A 6,845-nucleotide genomic window follows, 5' to 3' on the forward strand; every position below is an offset into this window, starting at 1 on the left:
CCGCGGGAGTAGCGCCCTCGTGGAGGCGTGAAGCGCCACCGCTAACTATCGGTTAAGACAGAGGGCGGGTAAATTGTATGTCCTACAGCCATTTTCTATTTTTGAATTTTGTCTTCAGATTCGCAAAAAGCAATCTTGAAAACCCCCATATACAGACTGTCATCCAAATCTTGTGAATTGGTGAATTTCGGTCAGCCATATTGGATCCGCCATTTTGAATTTGCTGAAATACGATATTGCTAATAATAGTGCATATATAACTTTACAATTTAGGCATGATAACATAATTTTTATAGGTGGGTTTGTATTTTTTGTTTTCAAGAAAAGGAAACTTTTTCGTCACTTTCCTCATGTTTGTCTTCTTAATACGCCCGCCATTTTGGTTGTTCGAAAAACACTATACGGCTTTAAAAAATAGATATTTTAACGAAAATTTTAAGCCCTTATAAAGAATTTTATCTCAAAAATTGAAATGGGCAGGGGGGTGACCGTTTTGACAGAGAACGCCCCACTTATATACATTTCATGGACGTACAGCGAAAATTATGCATATGGCTATTGACCATGTAATGTATGTTATATATATATATATATATACCACATATATATGTATAACATATGTATTATATAGGGTATCCGAAAAGACCCCGGATTTATGGGCTGAACATAAAGATGGCTATAATCGTAAAGAAATGTGAATTGTTCTTGTATCGGCGTACATACATAGTACGCCAAAATATAGTGCGTTGACTATGACCTATGACTATGATTCACGTTCTACGACTCAGTTACGGTCATCCTTATGCTAAGGGCCTTAAATAACGTTTTTAGATGAAACGTTTCATACCAAAGTTGTAAGGTTTTAAAGGAGCTATTTACTGATATTTAGTTTGACGTTGGATGGCGTCTCTAAGATCAGATCAAGGTCACATTTATTTTTTTTTTCAATGACACGTGCTATTTTTATTCTACAATTTAGCAGCTGGTGTAGTTTTTCTCAAAACTATTTTTTTTTTATTAAGTTCTTATTGAAATGTGAGACTTGAAGGTTACAGTAGTTAACTTAAGTGTCCGACTGGCGGCACTAAAAATAAAAATTAGAGGAACAACTGCCTCTAAAACGGCTTTCTGAATCTTTTTATGTTCTTCACAACATATTATATAAAAACATATTATATAAAATAGGTATTTTATATAAAGACGGTTTCTCTCTCTCTCTCTCTCTCTCTCTCTCTCTCTCTCTATCTCTCTCTCTCTCTCTCTCTCTCTCTCTCTCTCTCTCTCTCTATGCATCTTTAGCTCAGTCGTTACTGAGATGATTTTCAATTTTTTGCATAGATTACGAAGCTAATGATTTGTACATTCTTTTTTGCTCACTGTTGTCGTTTGCTCCTGATACGGTCTATTATCAATAATGGACTTAAATACGTTGCTATCACCATCGGCGATGATCGTTCTATAGATCAATTCATGCATTTCAATGCTATTTTTAAATCCTTCAACAATAGCATCACTCTTTATACTTGTAGAGCTTGCATTGCGATCAAAGTTTTTGTAATACAAACCAGTACCGTTCAAATACACGCTTCTGGCGTTTATTTTGCCATTATAGTCAAGACAAACACTTTTGATATTTTTGTCAGTACCGTCTGATTAGACGTCTCTAAGATTTATAGTAGGGGAGGCCAAGCGGGGATTTTGGGATTTACTCGAGCGCGTCAGAATAACATAAAGGGGGAAAGCTTGCATCCGAATAAGTACCCCCACCACATATTAAACCTCTATATAGACCGGGGGTCCAGGGGAGCCCGTCAGATTAGTATCTAACTCGAGCGCGTCAGATTAAGGTATGGCCGTGTTGTCTCCGCACACTTTATGGAGGCAGGAGCCATCAATGAAGATTGGATCATCCGCTCATATGTACGGTCATCGTGCATTCAATCGTCACGCACGGACGACCTGCTTCGCCAAGTCTCGTTTGCTTGCTCGAGTAGGACGGACGCTCGTCTGCCCTGCTTCGGGTATTGCATCATTTCATTAATTTTTTGAAAAGCGATTCCGGCTTTAACTGTGATTAGTAAGCATGGCCATGTTCACCTCGTTGTCGAGGGCCTGGGCCAATTAAATAAAGAAGAAGAAGAAACTCATATGTACGCGATGGAAAGGTGCCGATTCCCCATGAGGTGTACTTTTCGAGATGTGTAGGTTACGAAAATCAATCGTAAATTTGTTTAGCATTTCTGTTAGAGAGTACAACAAAAATTATGTCTCAAGTCTCGTCCGGATGGAAAACTAATTGTAGTAGGGCGCCCGTGCACGTACTGCCAACAAAATTCAAAGTCTAGGGGAAAGGAAAACGAAATTTCTCCTTTCCCGTACAGCGGCGCTTACGGCGCCGCGCGTGTTCGGGCATCTTCATTGTGTTTCTGTTCGCGATCAGCCAATGTTCCTAAGTTTGAGTCGTTCCATTTTATCGTCCTTTTTGATTATGATTATATCGGATTCACAATCTCGCAATCGCTCAAGAATAAGAGAACATAATAGACATAAAAAACGCTCCAACGAGTGTGGGAAAAGACGCGAGAAGTCGCACTGTCGTTCGCGTGAGGTTAAGCGCCCTCGTCTCGTCCATGGACCTATAATATATGGACCGAGCATTGCCATCACATGCCTATAGGATAGACAAGGAAACCGTGATGCCAAGATATAAAATGAGACAGCATGATTAGTACTTACTTTCCCTCTCCACGCGCTGCTGCGTGGAAGAAGAGTGGGGTAACAGATCGAACGGACAGACAGGCGGGACAGGCGCAAGCTAACCTCTGATAATAGTAAAAGTGAATAGAAAAAGCAATTATTTTCGAAATGCTGGCTACACAAAACGTGGTTTATGATTCTCCCCAGTCGACACAAATTGTAACTGCTATATAATTTGGGAGTAATAATTTATATAACAAATATTTCATGACATTTATATTGCAATTACATCTATTTACTGCTTTCTTTTATATAATATAAATGTGCAAATGCTACATATTACTTACATAAAATGAATGCGATGGTTCAACATATAACTAATATTACAACATAATATTATAGCAATATAAAGTTAATATCATTTATGAGTTGTATAATACTATCATATTATATAGAATTAAATCATTGAAATTACATATATTTTATATTTTATTGCAATATGTATTTAAAACATATAGTTCTTATATTTTAATTACATAACGCAGGTATATTTATTTAGTATCATATTAACATCGTTTTTATTACATTCTAAAATTCATAATAAAATACGCGTCATATAATAATTAATGTACAAGAGCTAATAAATAGTAAATATTTTGAATACATATATTTCGATCGTATATATTAATTTATGTATATATATATGTATAGCTCCCTGCATCTTGATGGGCGCGGAAACGTTTGCCATTGTGAGCGTTAATGTAGTATTACATATATTAGTAGAACGCACTAAAGACAGCCGGCATATCCAATAAACGTACAATTCTTCTGGAAAAGCAATACGTTGATCCGATATCACGCGTCGCATGATGCATATCGCGTCGCAAATCGCGCTGGTGTGCCGGAGCCATTAGCGCCAAGCTGGCCGAGCGCGGCGTCACTTTTGGTGGGGTAAAAGTGGAGGGGCTGATTCTCGCCGTTGCGCAGGAATTTCCCACCAATTTCCCATGATGTGATCGATCATCATCGATGGTCTTTTTATATTATGGCCGTTTAGTTGTGTTGTGATCGGTTCTTTATAAAGAAAACTTTTAATGGGTAAGTTTTATTATTTATGCATATCTACTGGATTTAATTTAGAATGTAAAAGGGATAATGTGTTATGTTTTAATATTAGATTGCTGTTATTATTTGATTTATACATGAGATTCTTCAGATTATCAAGGATTAAATTGATATCTAACCTATATATTTTCCAGTTCTTTCTCGCCATCTATAAAATAGCACGTGTCGTACATCGATCAGCATTTCGTATTTAATTGATATCGAGATCTTAAATCTTTGACGAAATCAGAAATCTCACAAAAAAACACTTTAAGCGAAATAACGGAAATAACCTATTGGAGGCATTGGTAAAATTATTCGATCACATAAAAGATATATATATATATATATCTACATGGGCTACGTTCCAATTAACTTCGATCCTCTCCGAGGAAAATTTTAGTCGAAATATGTAGTACACGTAACGTATACTACAGCATATAAAGTAAAATCTTCTCCAGAGAGGAAGTTTTGGAACGTAGCCTCGAGTTATATTATTATGGTAAAAATTAGACTACAAATTTAAATACATCAATATTTATTTTACTACTTTTTATCTTATTCCCAGTCAAAAATTGAAAATCTTGTGGCCTCATTATTTGTATTTAAGCCTATATTTATATAATTGTTAAAAATGTACGTAATAATGAATAGTAATGCCTGCATTTAACGTTATATGTATTATAGAAGGTTAGAAGTCATTTTTTTAAGAAGTATATTTGAAAAGAAGTACGATTTTTCAAAAATACATCGAATTTTTTTTACTATTTTTGTGTACAAAATTGTGTAAACTTTCTTTTTCTAAAATGTTCTTCTACTTTGAAATTAAAAAGCTTATGGAAAACAGATAAAAGAGAAAATTGTAGTGTGTTTGAATTATATACATTTTTTCAAAATTTTTGAAAACTTTCTCCAACGATCAATATCTTTGTGAAAAATGGTATCAATTTTTATTATAGGCATTTTAAAGCTTGAAAAGTCTACTTTAAAATACTTGTATTATAAATTATTTTATTAAATGCAGCGTGTAATACAATCTTATTCGTAATATAAATAATATAGTAACGTTAGTTATCTACATAGGATTTGTTACAGGAATAATGCCAAAATCATTACATTTATTATCAAAAAGGCGAAGACAGCAATTAATTAAGTATGAAATTGTAAGCCATCAATACTCGTCACCAACAATATCGCATGAAAAAAATTTTAAAAGTATTGCCTCAAATAACTTGTTATCAAATGACTTACATTTATTAGCTTAATAATTCTGATGATAAGTGTATTTGTGAATGTTATTCTAAAGTAACAGAGAATGAGAGAGAAATAGAGAGAGAGTTCAGAAAGATAGATGGGACTGATGATGATATTAATTTAAATGACAGTTATGAAACGTATGAAAACTGCAGTATTTTTGAAGAATCTAATTTTTATAATACTCCTTTAAAAGACTTAAATATAGATAATACTCAAGAAACTAAAACAAACGATTTATTGAAAAATTTGCGCGATTGGATATTACAATTTAATATTGACAGAGCCGCAACAAATGCTAACTTAGCTATTTGGAACAAATATGGTTTTGATGTTCCTACTGACTATCGTACTATAATGAAAACACCACGACTTACTAGTGAACTTATTTCTACAGTAGGAAGTGGAATTTATAGCCATTTTGGAATTGAACTTGGAATTAAATTTCAAATAAAACTAATTTTTTGTACACCTCCCGAGGAAATCAAAATTAATATACATATCGATGGATTACCTTTAACTAACAGTTCTAAAAGTGATTTTTGGCCCATCTTAGGATCGATTTGTACAAATTCACTAAATTATACAGAACCTTTTGTTATTGGTATTCACCATGGCAAAAGCAAACCCGAAAACTCAAATGATTTCCTCAGACCATTTGTTGATGAAATGAAAAATTTGAATCAAAATGGAATTAAGATTAATGGACAAGTAATTTCTATTAATATAAATGCTATTCTTTGTGATACTCCTGCTCGGTCATATGTCTGTCAAATTAAGGGTCATACTGGATATGAAGGATGTTCTAAATGTATTCAGGAAGGACATTTTATTGAAAACAGAATGACATTTCCTGAAATACACTCTACATTAAGAACTGATGAATCATTCAGAAATAAACAGTATCCAGATCATCATATAGGAAATACTTATTTAGAAGAGTTAAAGATTGACATGATTAAACAATTTCCGCTTGACAGTCTGCACTTAGTATACTTAGGTAATATGAAACGTTTAATTCAATTTTGGTATAAAGGATCTAAAAACGTTAGGCTTGAAGGTAATACTTTTGCAGTAATTAGTGAAAAATTAGTTACAATGTCTGAATTTATTAGTAAAGAATTTGTAAGGAAACCGCGACATATGACTGAAATTGATCGATGGAAAGGAACAGAACTACGTCAATTTTTGCTTTATACAGGACCAATTATTTTACTCAATATGCTACCTGAACATACGTACATACATTTTCTAAGTCTTAGCACAGCTATTAGAATATTAAGTGATGAGAGATTATGTCAAATGCTAAATCAATATGCTCATGAACTTTTAATGTGGTTTGTTTCTGAGTATAAAAATATATATGGAAGTAGTAACGTAATATATAACGTTCATAATTTAGTACATTTGGCTAGTGATGTAAAAAATCTTGGCCCTCTAGAAAGTTTCAGTTGTTTTAAATACGAAAGCTATTTAGGTAAAATAAAGTCAAAAATACGAGCAAGTGGTAAACCTTTACATCAAATAATTAATCGACTATATGAGGAAACTTTTGTTAATAAAAATAAAACTTTCGTGGCAAAATCATATCCAATTGCATTATATCGAAATTTAAATGGTAAAACTATTGTAAAATGTATACAATATCGTACTTTTACGATATCTAAACGTCATCCTGATAATTATTGTTGTTCAGAATTGGAGCGTCAATTCGTGCGGTCGTCGATATTGCTCGAGAAACCTCTTCGTTTCGAATCGTTGTTGATTCGACTTTCGAGCAATGTCGACGT

Source organism: Trachymyrmex cornetzi, unplaced genomic scaffold, assembly GCF_001594075.2.
Source record: "Trachymyrmex cornetzi isolate Tcor2-1 unplaced genomic scaffold, Tcor1.1 scaffold2038, whole genome shotgun sequence".
In the NCBI taxonomy this organism is placed as follows: Eukaryota; Metazoa; Arthropoda; class Insecta; order Hymenoptera; family Formicidae; genus Trachymyrmex; species Trachymyrmex cornetzi.